Below are 16,893 nucleotides of genomic sequence, written 5' to 3' on the forward strand. Positions count from 1 at the left end.
TAATGTTTAATAAAGTACTAATGCATTGGCTCAAGACCAACATATGATGAATAATTTAATCATAAAGATGATTGGATGTATGCTAGTTTCCTTAAGAATAGTCACGTACACATGCGGGTTCCTTTCAGTAAAGTCGCGTATAGAAATCTGAATATGAAATGTAAAAATTTATTGATTTGAAAATACTAATTCAACACCCCCCCCCCCCCCCCCCCCCCCCCACCTCTCAATAGTTTTCCCAACAATTGGAATCAAAGAAGGTCATTTGGCATAAGCTTTATCACTTGAAGCAGATCCATCGAGACAATGGGAAAGAAGCAAAAGAAGAAAGCACCTCAAATGAAGAAGACATATCAAAGAGATAGTGACAATGTTAAAGAAGATTGGATATTAGGTGGAAGCAAGTATTCATATTCAGAATCACCTCAGAATGAAGATGAACAAGCAAAAGAATTATTAGGTATTGATTTTTGGTCCTCTGGTGATACCTTTGTCTGCTCTTGCAATACTAAATATAGTGAATGTGACAATGAAACAACTAAATTTTCTCTTATGGGTGAAAGTGAAAGAAATATAATAGTAGTAGAAGTTAAAAGGCTCACAGATAAAATGAGAGATCAACAAGATCTATTTGATAAAAGGGAATGTGCCTACAAAGAAGAGGTTACCAAGTTAAAAACTTAGTTGATGGAAGGAAACAAAATAAGGAAGTAGTAAAATGAAAAGGAAGATCAATGTTAAAGACTATAGGATGAAGTAACATCATTGAGAAAGAAAGTGAATGAAAAGGATACAACAACTAAGGAACTTAAAGAAAGAACTAGTTACTGTGAAAGTCTTGAAGCTAAGGTCATCTCTCTAAAATAAGATCTTGAAAAATCGAATAGGCAGAATGAAGAACTACTTCAATCATTTGAAGAACAAGAAAATGAGATTCTCAAGTTAAAAAAGCAAGTGGAATAAGGAAGAAAAGTTGAATAAATCATGAAGAAGCAATATCTAGAAAAGGAAAAGCAGTATCAGGTTCAGGTAAATATCCTAAAAGGTAAATTAGAAAAAAAGGATAAAATTTTACAATTTCAATATAGTACTAAGATATTGGATAATATTCTTAGTATTCAAAGGTCTCCTACCATCAAATTTGGTCTTGGTTTTCATGAAACAATTAAAGGTGAATCTATCTCACAATCTAAGGTAAGGAATTCTAATGCAAAATTTGAAATGCTCAACAAGGATATAAGAAGTCAACCCCATCAACAACCAAGGAAAGAAAGTATTCAAAGAAAATAATTTACTCCTAACTATAGAAGTGTTAATCGATTCTTTCCTCTAATCACTAATGTTGAATGTTCTATATGTCATAATTTTGGACATGTTGCAGCTAGGTGCAGAAGTATAATGTTTCAAGCTAATAACTGTCTCACACAAAGATCATCAACTTCCAGGGACTCTAAGGGATATTGTTCTTCTTGAAATATGTTTGGTCACAAAGCCATTGATTGCTATAGAAGGAATATGAAACACACAAGATGTTATGCTTGTAACAAGTTTGAGCATGTAGAAAAATAATGCATGAACAGACAATATGGTAAGCAGCCAATCTGAAAAAGATGGATCCACAAAAAGGAAAGAAAAGGAAGATCAGATAAGGTGTGGTCTTGCTCTCTACTCGTTCGAAGACAAAGATGAATTCTCTCATCACATCACTAGAGACAAGAGTAAAATGGAGTCTCTAATAAAGAACCATCATGTGGCAATGGTATTCTTAGAACTAATGTTTTAGCAAAAGTTCTAGGACCAGGTACGGTCAGAACAGACTCAGGGGGAGCTGAAAGTGTGAAATTTCAGTATTCCACCTTCCATACGCGGATCTTATGAAGTATAGTAGTGTATATATGAGAATTCAAAACTACACAGTCGTGTATATGTTGGTTTGATGAAGAAATTGTGGGATAGAATCAGGAAAAGGGGTTGATATGGTTCAGTCAATTATCAATTGGCTTTTCTATTTTGATGGTTGATGATTACAGTTTGAAGTGCTTTTGGCCCTCATAAGTTGCTGATGACTTGATGTTAGTTGGTTGATGGTGATGCCTTGATGATTCTTATTGATATATGCAATGATCAGATCTAACAGCGAATAGTTGGCACAGGTTCAGGGGAAGCATTTTCTATTCTTCCGATAATGCATTGTTGGCATTATGTTTTCTTTAGAAGTCCATGGTACATAATGATTCTTATCAATGGTGATAATTCTTATGTTGCTATGTTGTGGCCATGGGTTGCCTATGATGAAATCACAGATGATACTTATATATTTCTTGCGCCACATAGTCGTTTTTATGCTATTGACTAGATTTATGGATGATTCTTTGGATGATGCATATAGCACATCTGTTATGTTGCTTACATGGTGATCTTCATAAGTTCAATCAGAAAAACAAAGCTTGAGTACACAACTTTATTATTTGATGATTATAAGTGTCACTCATTACTTTTATTTTGTTTTCATCATGATTCCAAAGATGGATAAATTTCATATGGTGTAGTTATGAATGAGGAATCCTATAGTTCTTGGCTCTCACAAGGCATATTATTTTAGGATTGCTTCTCTTGATGGTATCAAGAAAGTTTGAAAAATGACTATGAGCTCATGGTTTTCTTTTCCCATTGATGAGAAGCTAGATACATATTGATATCTATATAATGGATAAATTATAGATAAGGATCACATGGATGATTACTTATATTTCATATTGATAAAGGATGTTGGTATAAAATATCTTCTTGTATGAAGAAAATTGGCCAAGAGAATGGTGTTATTGTAGGTTTCATGAAGACATGGCTATTTTAAGACATGGTTATTTGGAGACATGGATTACTTAGTCACATAATGATGATGATAAGGAATGATTTATAATTCTTACTTTATGATGATAGGTTTGGTTCTCACATATGTTGATTATCATGGTTGATTCTTATCTAATGCGAGATGTTGGAAAACTCCCTACTGATGATACATGATTGATATATTGAGGAAATAACATGCAGTTGTTGCTACGATGATTCGATGATGATGATGACTATGGTTGTTTCACATATATATGATATGATGTGAATAGTTTTTTGAAGAAATAGGCATTACTGCGTGGAGATATGGCATATTCTTAGTTTATCAATGAAACGCTATGTTTTTTATGAACATAGATAAAGGATTTTCTACCAAAGAAAAAGAGCAAGTTGATCTTGACAAGGTCAAGAGGATGAAGTTGATAGCATATATATATGAAAATCTATATGCAACATACTTAGTCACAGGTTGATGATATTAAAGCTACATTGTCTTTTCTTGCAAATTGATGATGAACATATACAGGTTCTTGTTCTTGATGGTGTTGACATATGCTTATGGTGCAGATCATATACGGTGTATGGTAGTTGCTGATAACTATCATGTTCTTGTCTTTAGTCTTTGTTATAAATATCATGTATATAATTTGATGTAAAGCTCATGTAAATACCTATGATGTAATAATTGTCATATTCAATGATATATGGACTTTTGAGATCATGTCAAATATGTAATCCCATTTAGTTAGGTGGATGAGTCAAATATATATCCCCACTTGCTTGGGTGATCGATGTAAGTATGGTTCATTAGTGATAGGAAGGTCAAATTCAATTGAGTCATAGAGTCATGTACTTCATTTTACATCCTTGAGAGATTTCAGCATGTGCTCAGGGGGAGCATGATTAGAGAATCTAGCATGTGCTTAGGGGGAGAATGGCCAATATTCATATTCATCAGATCAGATATGGAAGTCTACATTTAACTTTGGTAAGCCCATTTCCATTGATGTCAAAGGGGAAGAGTATCTTGCCTGGTGTTTGGAGAGTATCTTGGTGTTATTTACAGGTTGTGGTGAAAAAGAACCAAATGGTTTCCATCAAGTCCAAAGGGGAAGATTGTTGGCATTATGATGCATGTGTTGTCCTTGATGGAAAATCACTTTTAACAGAGCATGTATATGGTAACTAGGTGAATCCACATGTTAGTTCAGAGGTAACAGAATTATGGGACAAAATACCATAATGAGGGGGCACAGGTTTATAGATCAAAATCAAAATTTTGATATGGAGAAATTGTTGGCTTTATGAATTAGGTGTTGTCCTTGATGGCAACCTACCTGATGACTTGTCCTTGATGGCAACCTATTTGATGAATGTAGTCCTACATGATAAGTTGCCCCTTGATGAAAATCAACTTGTTAAAGGTATAAACATGATGTTTTTACATATGTGACGGAATGCATGGTAGTTCAGAGGAATAAGTTCAGAGGAATGATAAAGTTGGAAGTTCAAGAACTATACACGGGTTCTGTTAAGGCAAGTCACGTATGCACGCTAGTTTAGTGAAGAAAAGTAGTGTATGGTTTTTACACCATGGTATTCTAAATACTAGGGGTCCTTACCATGGTATTGGTCCATAGTAATGAGCGCGACAACAAATATTGATCCTGTCGAATATTACCACCGACACTAATGTCGTTTTGACCTGTGGTATTGGATAAGGGCTAAAATATATAAAGAGGTGAAGATCAAAGTGCTAGGTGTGTAAGTGATGGAAATCTATGAAGATTTAGATCAAAATAAAATATGCATGTTATGGGTTTTTTATGCTTTGCTTGATCTAAACTAAGTATGCACCTGAGAGTTTGATGATGGATGAGATCCAATAGATTTGAAATAATTATGCACTAATGAATACAATGATGGGTTAGTATCATGAGACCTGAAATGACTTTTCATTGTATTATCTTCTCATGGATTGACTAGATCTAAGTACTAATGCATGTTTTTATCTTTCAATATTATGATGTGGGTCTTCTTAAAGTTATGAAGAGATGCACAATTTTAGGTGAAATATGCATATCTATACACGGGTTGGTCTCGGGAAAAGCGTGTATACACACGGGTTTGATTCTTCAAAGTGGCATATACAAAGTAAGGGTTTATGTACATAAATGACTGATCAATCTAATCAGCGTTGTTGCTTCTTTTTTGTCTATCAATGATGTCCTTATGATTGATCTGGGTTATGTGATAATCTATGAAGTAGAAATGATTGAATGATTAAGTTGAATGTGGTTATGGATTGATTGAAGAATGTTAAGGTTACCTATTGAATGTGATAGAAGATCAGAGATAGTTTTGTGATTAGTTCAGAGTGTTGTAGTAGATCTGAGTGCGATTCAGTGTTCATTTCAGAATTGCAGTGGTGAAATTTTTAGTTTTCAGTATATTAAGATCTATACGTGGGTTTCTCTATAGAAAAACGCATATGCACACAGTTTCCCTTAAGTGAAGTATCGTATATATTTTGGAATTTGAACAATCAAGACTACAGTTGATTCTTTGTGTTGATGCAATATTCTGGGTTCAGTTCTGTGTACTAGCTATAGTGATATCACTGTTATAGTTGATTGGTTGAGTTTTGATTAAGTGTCAGTTGATTGGGTTTTTAGTGAATATTTGATTCAGTTGTGTCAAAAATTGATGATTGGGTTTCAACGAATGGTTGATTCAGTTGTGTCAAAAATTGATGATTGGATTTTAGTGAATGGTTGATTTAGTTGAATCAAAAATTGATTATTGTGTTGTAGTGATTGGTTGATTCAGTTGTGTCAAAGATTGATGATTGTGTTAGAGTGATGTGTTACAGTTTCATTATTTATATTGAGCATAAGTGTTGGTAATGGGTGCAGTCTAAAAATTTGATGAAATGTGACCTACAAGTTAAGATGTGTTGTAGCAAGTGGATCCAATGTGAAAATTTATGAAACATGATCCATGGATGTTGCTAAGGAAGTCAAAGCTTCCTGCCAGTAGTATTTGGTGATCAGATCAGGGGGTTGGAGCTCCCTTCCAGTAGACGCTAGAGAATGAGTGAAGGTTGTAGCGTTCTGTAGGTTTGTGCCTGTGTACTACTATAAGTTTATGCCACTACAAGAACCGAGAGTAGGAGCTCCATTCCAGTAGGAGATGGAGAGTTAACGAAGGTTGTAGCCTTCTGCAAGTGGGTGTCTACGTGGTAGTATGAGTCTGCACCATGTTGGGTGCAGGAATTGCACTTAAGCAAACTCCTCAACACTTAATTGTCAACTCGGGGGATTCGTAAAGTCAGAGATGAGGCACAGGCAATGCCAGAGATGGTATGAATTTTCCTGATAGAAATTCCTACTTTCTTAAAGAAAATCTTGCAGAATCAAAAGAGTAAAAGATAACTAAATCATCAAAGTAATCTAGTGCTGGGACAAGAAAGAATGCATTTGCAAAGGAATCAAAATAAAAAGGCAATCGCTCCAACTGATCAATTTTTAATTACTAAGTATTTGTTATGTTTTTCTTTATCAGAAACACTTGGCAGTCTCATCAAATGGGCCCTTAAACCTGCTTCTTTAAAGATTTCCTTCTTCCACTAATCTGTCCTGCACTATCGTAGTCTGCTTGCACTAGTGCAGGAACAGAGGTTTATGCAGGAGGTATAAATGGTGTCTTTACCAAAGGCTTTTTACTTCATGCAAGGGTTCGAACGTCTAGGATTCAGAGCGCTCAGATCTTATGACAAGAAACTAGTTCTTGCACCTGATCAGAGCTTCCCGTACTTAGCTATTAATTCTTAAAATGAGTGCTTAATTATTGCAAGTGTCAAATTAAATTGCACACATAGAAAGTGAATGTTCCTAATCTCAAAAGAATGCAATAATGAAGAAACAATCAATATACATTTATCCTGTCATAAGCATTTAATGAAAGAAAAGAATATTGCGGGAAGTAAGCTAAAAATTATTGCTGCAACACACCAACATGCACTGGTGCAGGTTCATTTCTCCTACTTGGACCGGGCGGGGAAAACCAATCAAACAAAACTGCAGAAAAGCAATAGCACACCAACGTGCACTGGTGCAGGTTTATTTATCCTGCTTGGACTAGGCAGGAAAACCAATCAAACAGAACTGTAGAAAAGGAATAGCACACCAACATGCACTGGTGCAGGTTTATTTCTCCTCCTTGGCCCAGGCAGGAAAACCAATCAAACAGAACTACAGAAAAGGAATAGCACACCAACGTGCACTGGTGCAACTTTATTTCTCCTACTTGGACTAGGTGGGAAAACCAATCGGAAATCAGGTGCAGGAAAAGGAAATCTAGCTACTTCACACAACAGATCTGCTTTCACTCAGACATGAATGCATGTGCTTGAAATTAAATCACACTTAACAACATAAACAAAAATTACAAGGAACACGAAATAGGGTAAACGTGCTAGGTTGGCTGGGCCCTAGCTAACCAGCGCGTTTCCCTTTTAAATAAAAACGTTGCTCAGTAACTCAGATCAGACTCATTTGTTTAAAGGAACAAATAAGATTTGAAAAGCATGACCTGGAGCTCCTTATTCCTAATAATTCACAAAGGAAAAGTACATCATGAAATACAGAGTCCAGCCCAGATTTGGGCGATAACAAAAGGCATAATCTCCTATTTAAAAACACAATCCTATTACCGCCTCCCCCCTCTATGTGCATAATCGCTCCTCCTTTTATAATATGTTTACATGATAGTTAATTGTATCCTTTGTAAAAAATCATGGGCATTTCATCCCAACTAATTCTAATTAAATAGAATATCAGTACAACCATTCCCCTATTAAAAAATAGAGATTTAATACGAATTTTCCAAATTTGGGTGTTTTCCAGATTTCTAGAAAAATTGGTATTTTTAACAAACTGCCTCCAAAGACCTCTTCATAACTCCCCCACCATTACACATTTTGGAAAATGGCCCACATAGTACTCAATTTCCTATACTAGGAAAAAAACCCATGTTTCAGAATTTTGAGATTCACAACGATCGGCATGGAAATCGAGGAGTAAATCGGCTGTCGGGAAACTGCTGCGAATTCGAGTGGAAGTTGTAAAATATGAATTAGTGCAGGAATGTGTGATGCAAGAATCCTACCAGTACTAGTGCAAGAGTGTGTGGTGCAGGAACTTCGCCTCTATTAGAATAGGCATATAACCAACTTTGTAAACCTACAAACATGCAAACTATTATTAAATATGCCTTTAATGTTTAAATCTCATTAAAACAAAGGAATAACAAATACTTACTTATTATCTCCGAGAATGTACAAAACTATGACAATGACTAGTCAAGCTAAACAAAAGCATGAGTGATTTCAAGTAAAAGGTGATATAAAGCAAGGCAAAATAGAGGCCCAACATCCCCCCATGCTGACCTTCTTGCATGTCCTCATGCAAGGAAATCAATTGTTGCGAAGTTGCTCCCTTACAAAAATCAAGATTAAAAACATTTAGGGGCATTCATAATGATGTTTCCTGCAATTCTATGTGATCACATTTCCTATGCTAGATAAAGCTTGTTTCAAGAACAAAGTGTTTACTGGACTTTTTGATTATTTATACTAATTTCAAGAAAATCTATCGCAAGGACTACAATAAAAATACCAAATCGTAAGGATGGTGTGTGCTTGAACTGATCTACTTACACAGCCTAAACTATGTTGCTTTGCTTGCACTTTTCTTCTTGCACTACTATATATTACAACGTGATTGCATTGGTGCAAGCATAAAATTTGCTAAAAAAACAGGGAATTTTGGTAAAACGTGGGCTGGACTTTAACATGACTTCCTCAATCATACGAAAGGTTTGCTTTGCCATTTCTTTGATGCTTCTGAGCATATCCTTTTGCTCTTTCTCCAGTAGATCCTGCAATAAGTTCATGGGGGAACAAAGAAGTGGGAAAAGGGAAAAATTCAGAATGGGAAGGAAGTTTATTACAGGGATTCCAGGAATAGTACCATCAAGAGGGCGTAAACAGAAGTGGGATAGGAAAAAAATTCAAGGGGTAAAGTGGGATTTACGAAATGGATGGGAAGGTAATCATTCTGGGATTGAAGAAGAAAAATGATGGGGAATTATGAAAATGGGATATGAAGAAAGGCAGAAAATTTTCTGGAAGGTCTACCTGCTAACCACGTTACAATTCTAATGAAAATATCAATTGTAAGAATGCAACAAGATTAGGTACAAAAAGTAGAAATTATAGACAAAAGAGTATGGTACATACCTGTTACCTTGTCCCAAATGAATTCCTTGTTTTGTTTCTGCCCAAAGTCTTATAATGAAAATCAAATTTTGTTGAAAAGGTGCAATCTCAAAATAACTACCACAAGTTCATGCACCTACTATAGCAATCTTGTACCTAGATTATGCAGTGCATATTTAGAGGCAACCACCATCAATACACATTGTTGCCAACCAGCATCTTGTGAGCAGTCATCATTGAGTAATTCATCACTCTAAATACCATGAAAGTGAAAATGAGTGATGATACCAGTTAGCAACCTCTTTATTGAACACTCTAAATTCCATTGTCATCCGGATTCAAACTAAATTTCCTCTTAACATAGAACAAAGAATAACCTTTACTAAGGGTACCACATCCTTAAAGATTCTTGATTTTTTTAAAGATATAACTCAAAGCATCATGTTCAAATTGTCTTTAAAACCATTGTCCAAAAAAAAGGGATAAGTTTAGGGGAAGAGAAAGATAGCCAAGTAAATCATAGTATGCAATTAAATTTAATATCACAGACATAGCCCTGCTGCCTACAAGTGTCCATAACCTCGGTAGGGGTGTCTTTTGACCCACTTACTAGGCATGGATTCAGAGTTATCTTATTTTAATTTTAGATGAGGGTGACTATTCTGGGTTGGTAACCAACTAATGGCAGTGCCACTCACAAGAAGTAACATGGATGAACAGTTCAGCTCGTGATGAGACCTCTTGTCTTCCAACTTTTCGGTTGAAAGGCATTACTCTGGCTTGGTGTTCAGAAGCAGTAATGTCATGCATGCTAGGTCTCATGATCATGGTAGATCAGCTCATCATGAGACCTCCAATCCTCCCCTAAATCTTTGGTATACTCTGATTATGATTAACCTAAAAGGTTACTTAATAAGTGGGGAGACAGATCTACTCCTTAAGAGTATGGGATTGCATGAAAAGTTTTTAATGACTAATCATTACTAACTAGTTCCTCTTCCCCAAAGACTTATTAAATATATATCCCAGATAATGACTAAAAGACTCCTTGAATTAAGAATTCTAGTGTTCTCATGAATAGCTTATTATGATCTTAACAAGAGTGGTCCTCCATAGGGGGTTTCCAATAGTACCTTCTAAGGGAAACTAAAATCATATATATCAGATGACAACTTCTTAGAGTGATTAGTCATGGAAAAATCATGAGGTATTAGAGCGAATCATACTCAACAAGATGTGTCACAGATGTGTGTGTTAACAACCAGTGCAGATCAAAAGTAGTTTTAGTGACTACACTTAAAAAACAAAAAACCCTAATAGCATCTTAACAGCTTTATTCACCTACCCTACTTTACCTAAGAGGCAGAAGACTTCCTTTTATGTATAGGAGTAATTCCAATGAAGCCATGTGCAGATCAGGTGAAAATATATATTCGTGCTCAAATTTATCATATAAACTTGAAAGTGTGCATGAGCATGAAAAACCAATGATTGTAAATGATATGACAAACAAGAGTTTTAGAAGAGGATAATGTTGCCTTGCTTGAGTAGTTGTCTGGAACCAATGTTTGATGTAATCATGGTAGCATTGGTCCATTTCTTGATTTGGCTGATGCTACACATCTTCTTCTTCCTTGTCATGTCGATTTTCCTCCTTAGGGCGATTAGTCTCTTGATCACATTCTAGATCTGCTTATAGACATGTCAAGAACCTTTCATTCTCAAGTTCCAATGGATATCCTTCATTGATTATAGTGCATGATTCATTCGTCTCCTCAAAAGAGACTTCTAAATCCTCTTGTGATGGTGGAGAAATGGACAAGTCCTTGACTATTGTCAAGAAGTTACTTCCTAAGAGGTAGAGATCAGGATCCCAGCAGCTGCTAGGGCTTGAAAGAGAACCTTCATACTTTTTATCATCTTTAAGTCCATCTAGTTGATTGATAGTCCCTTTCCCCACACACATATTAGTAACGGGGGTTCTTACAACACCCCAAAAATGATATAACATTAAATATTAGGATCTGAAGATAATTGATTTTAAAAGTTATTGGCTGAAATAAATCTCAGCACACTTGCATAAAAAATACTCTAAGATAAAGGCAAACTTACCCCTATTGCATCAACAGAAAATTCTTACCAAATCAAATCACCTCCCCGACAATGGCACCAAAATGTTCGGTGCAGGAATTGCACTTAAGCAAACTCCTCAACACTTAATTGTCAACCCGGGGGATTTGTAAACTTAGAGACAAAGCATAGGCAATGCCAGAGATGGTATGAATTTTCCTGATAGAAATTCCTACTTTCTTAAAGAAAATCTTGCAGAATCGAAAGAGTAAAAGATAACTGAATCATCAAAGTAATCTAGTGATGGAACAAGAAAGAATGCATTTGCAAAGGAAACAAAATAAAAAGGCAATCACTCCAAATGATCAATTTTTAATTACTAAGTATGTGCTATGTTTTCCTTTAGCAGAGACACTTGGTAGTCTCACAGAATGGGCCCTTAAACCTGCTTCTTCAGAGATTTCCTTCTTGCGCTAATCTGTTGTGCACTATCACAATCTGCTTGCACTAGTGCAGGAATAGAGGTTTACACAGGAGCTATAAATGGTGTCTTTACCAAAGGCTTTTTACTTCATGCAAGGGCTCGAACTTCCAGGGTTCAGAGCACTCATATCATATGACAAGAAATTAGTTCTTGCATCTGATCAGAGCTTCTTGCACTTAGCTATTAATTCTTAAAATGAGTGCTTAATTATTGCAACTGTCAAATTAAATTGCACACATAAAAAGTGAATGTTCCTGATCTTAACAAAATGCAATAATGAAGAAACAATCAATATACATTTATCCTATCATAAGCATTTAATGAAAGAAAAGAAGATTGCAGGAAGTAAGCTAAAAATTCTTGCTGCAACACAACAACATGCACTAGTGCAAGTTCATTTCTCCTGCTTGGACCAGGCGGGGAAAACCAATCAAACAAAACTGCAAAAAAGGAATAGCACACCAACGTGCACTAGTGGAAGTTTATTTCTCCCGCTTGGACCAGGCGAGAAAACCAATCAAAGATAACTACAGAAAAGGAATAGCACACCAACGTGCACTGGTGCAGGTTTATTTCTCCTGCTTGGACCAGGCGAGAAAACCAATCAAACAGAACTACAAAAAAAGGAATAGCACACCAACATGCACTAGTGCAACTTTATTTCTCCTACTTGGACCAGGTGGGAAAACCAATCCGAAATTAGGTGCAGGAAAAGAAAATCTAGCTACTTCACACAACAGATACACTTTCACTCAGACAAGAATGCATGTGCTTGAAATTAAATCACACTTAACAACATAAACACAAATTACAAGAAATACGAAATAGGGTAAAGGTGCTAGGTTGGCTAGGCCCTAGCCAACTAGTGTGTTTCCATTTTAAATAAAAACGCTACTCAGTAACTCAAATCAGACTTATTTGTTTAAATGAACAAATAAGATTCGAAAAGCATGAGGTGGAGCCCCTTATTCCTATTAATTCACAAAGGAAAAGTACATACTGAAATACAGAGTCCAGCCCAGATTTGGGTGATAACAAAAGGTACAATCTCCCATTTAGAAACATAGTCCTGCTACCGCCTCCCACCTCTACGTGCATAATCGCTCGTCCTTTTATAATATGTTTACACGATAATTAATCATGTCCTTTGTAAAAAATCATGGGGATTTCATCCCAACTAATTCTAATTAAATAGAATATCAGTACAACCGTTCCCCTATTAAAAAATAGAGATTCAATATGAATTTCCCAAATTTGGGCATTTTCTAGATTTCTGGAAAAATTGGTATTTTTAACAAACTACCTCCAAAGACCTCTTCATATCTCCTCAACCATTATGCATTTTGGAAAACAGTCTGCGTCTTACTCAATTTCCTATTCTGGGAAAAAAGCCCATGTTTCAGAATTTTGAGATTAGCAACGATCGGTGTGGAAATCAAGGAGTAAATTGGTTGTCAGGAAACTGCTGTGAATTCGGGTGGAAGTTGTAAAATCTGAATTGGTGCATGAATGTGTTGTGCAGGAATCCTACCGGTACTAGTGCAAGAATTTGTGGTGCAGGAACTTCGCCTCTATTATAATAGGCATATAACCAACTTTGTAAACCTGCAAACACACAAACTATTATTAAATATGCCTTTAATGTTTAAATCTCATTAAAACAAAGGAATAGCAAATACTTACTTATTATCTCCGAGAATGCACAAAACTATGACAATGACTAGTAAATCTAAACAAAATCATGAGTGATTTCGAGTAAAAGGTGATATAAAGCAAGGCAAAACAGAGGCCCAACACACCAGTACACGATTGTAAAAATCCTTTTCTTTATATTAAAAAGAAGACATAGATGACAACAACAGGTGGTTTATTCCCACATTGGGTTTCCACCTTAAATCTTGGTGTTCATGTGTCTTGCTTATGTGTGATGGTTTATTCTTACATAACATTATTATCTTTTATCTAATGTTTAATAAAGTATTGATGCACTAGTTTAAGACCAACATATAATGAATTAACTGAATCATAAATTTCACTAGATGTACGCTAGTTGTCTTAAGAACAATCGCATATACACACGGGTTCCTTTTAGTAAAGTTGTGTATAGAAATTTGAATATGAAATGTAAAAAGTTAATGATTTAAAAACACTAATTTACCCCCCCCTCTCAGTAGTTCTCCCAAAAAAATATGGCCAAGTCTAAGTTTGTGAAGGTATTGTAGCTTAACACAGCAAAGGAAATTTGGGATAATATTATCCAAAGTTATGAGGGTGACACCAAGGTAAAAAGTGCTAAACTCCAAACATATAGAATACAGTATGAGACATTGAAAATGCATGATTATGAAAGCATTGTAGTATTTTTTCTTAGAGTAGATGAAATTGTTAATTCCATGAGAAATGTTGGTGAAGAAATAAAATATGCTACATTGTTGAAAATATTTTGAGATCACTAACTTTGAAGCTCGATTCCAAAGTCTCCGCCATTGAAGAAATGTAGTATCTGAAAAGTCTCACACTTGATCAACTCCATGGAATACTAACAACATTTGAGATGAGGAAAGGTAGTTCTTTAGACATGAGAGAAGCATCCTTCAAAGCTACCCCAAAAGGAAAGGAAAAGTAAGATGTTGAAAAATGGCAACAAGAAATTCTAGTTTAATTTGTCCTTGAATTAAATTGAGAATTAAAAATAAATTCTATTCTCACAGCAACTTGTAAATAGTTAATTAAGTTTAATTAACTTAATTAGCATAGGAATTTCGAGTTGGAAGCCTTTATGTAGTCATGTGTATGTTCTCCCTAAATTTTAGGGGTCTAGTATGAGTTTAAGTTGACTTGGAAATTAGATCAATCAGTTCACTGAGTTAAGTTAAGTTAAATTAGTTCCACATTGTTTTTGGGACTAATAGAGGACTACCAGTTAGTTGGTGCACTAATGCATCCACTAGTGCTACTCCAGTTAACTGAAGATTGCCTCATGAGAAACTCATGCATGTCTGTTCAGAGAAAGACCCAATTGAGACTAGAGTGTAGGGACAATGTACTATTAGTGGTATTATTTACTAGTGTGTAAATATCATGCATGCATCAGAGAATGATCCTATGTTTGGATCGTGTAGTTTTGGAAGCATGATTTCCCTTTAAATACATGTTATTCATACTAGGAATTACGCAAGAGATTAGGAGCTTGGAAAGCTACTGAGTATGATAAGGATTTGGCTTGAGCTAGCTTGTGAGCTAAGAGAGCTGGGCATATTTCTGCGGAACTGTTCTAGTGAGAACAAGATTTGTATCTGTTAACACCCAGGTTGTTCCCTATGACTCCCAAGGGAATACGGCCGGGGTAGCCACTAACCAAGCTTTGGATTACTGTCTCTAGCCAAACTGTAATCAGAGAGGGCTCTCTCTTTAAGATTTGTCTCTGTTTTGTGAGGATTTTAGGCTAGTTATGAAATGATGGTTTGGTTTGAATTTTGGTTGAATGATATCTTTCAATACCTAAGATGTAGTGTTTAGACAGTTGTAATTCATTGGGCAATGGAGTCTAGAGCTGTGAAATGTTTGAAATGCTTAAATGGGAGTGTTCAGACTACAGGGCCTATTGGGTATTCCAACAAACAAACTTAAAACTGTGGGGATGATGAATGATTAGCCAATGGAAAGCAATTAAGAATTTTCCACTAAGCTAGTGGTGTGAAAGTGAAGTATATTGCACAGGAGCAAACTTGAATTCCTGAAACAAGGGTCACTGTGAAATATATATTCTGAAAGTGCAGCAATTAAGAATTACACTTATCAAGATTATAACTGAAGAAAACATTCATTAACAACATAGATTGAGCTCAGGGTATTTCATGAATAAATCATGAAGCTATTCTTTTTCTTTGCTACTAAATACTAGAACTTAGAAACATGTATGGATTGTAAAAGACTGAAACACATAACGAAGAGAGTTACAGAAGACTTATTGTATTGTGAGATGCACAGGGATCCTGCAACTTTTAATAAACATCATGAACGCATTCAAACAGCTCAGAACTTGAGAGATTCCATCACTTCTTTTATTAAACTCTGAATAAATTACAGCATAGGATCTCTTCAAGAGGAAATCAACAACCACCTGCAAGCTAATGCGAGGGGGAAATATATACAATTGGTTATACAAAATATCTGAGCGTTGAGTTATCTCAGAAATGAATGCGTTTACCAACTTTCAAGATATTAGATAGGAAAGTTATTACATCATTGAATACGAAATCAGTGCTCTTTATGTTTGTCAGAAGATATTTTGACCTTTGGAGGCCACTGAGTCGGTTTGAACATTCTGCTTTAATGCTGGAAAATGTGCCTTTATGGCTGTCGTGCTGTAGCTTTTCGGCCCTGTCACCTGTTAGCTGTCTATGTTGCTTTGCTGGCCGAATAGTTCTGCTGAGTTGGCTCAGCCTTTTACCTTTTCATGCATGCTGATTTTACTAAGTTTTCCTGTGCATGACCACTTATGAATTTGAACAAAACTTGATTTACAGGATCTGGCTTACAATATCAGCTGTATCATTTTGGTCCAGTATTCCTGTGTGGGCAATTGGTGTCTCAGAATTGCATCTAATGTCTCATCTGCCTCTGTGTATTTATAGAAATTGGGAGGCACTTCAAACAGATGTTTGATCTCATCCATGATAAAAAATAAGTTCTCTACCCTGTTGTAGAGACTTTGTCCTGTTGCTGGCCCTGTTTCCTCTGAGGTGCTGGCCTTTTCTGTGATCTGATTTGTGGCAAAGGTGTGCACCCTCTTGGCATAGTTTTCGTGTGAAAGTAGTCTTCCTGCGCTGTTCAGTAAGCTTGGAAGACCTCTGTTTTGCAATGCCACAAATTTGTCCATGAATCTGTTGACCTCGGTCTGCATATCCTGGGTCCTTCTCTCTAGTGTCTGCACTAGATTTCTCAGTGTTAGGACCCTCTTTATTAACAGAATAGTCTCAGTCCTGTTGGAGATTCCCATAGTTGCTAACTGAGCACTTGTTCTGTTGTTCAGCACATTGATCATTCTATTGGCAACCTCAGGCATATTGCCTAGGGATGCCCTTGCTCTTTGGATTTCTTTGTATGCTTTTGCAATGAGCTCCATCTGCTCATGAATTGTCTCAATATACTGCCACTGGTCAGTGATGGATTGGCCAATGTTGGCCCATAGGACTGCCTTGAGCTC

Source organism: Pinus tabuliformis, chromosome 4_1 (genome assembly GCF_031772625.1).
Source record: "Pinus tabuliformis cultivar Carrire ecotype Pingquan chromosome 4_1, CPIR1, whole genome shotgun sequence".
Taxonomy (NCBI): domain Eukaryota; kingdom Viridiplantae; phylum Streptophyta; class Pinopsida; order Pinales; family Pinaceae; genus Pinus; species Pinus tabuliformis.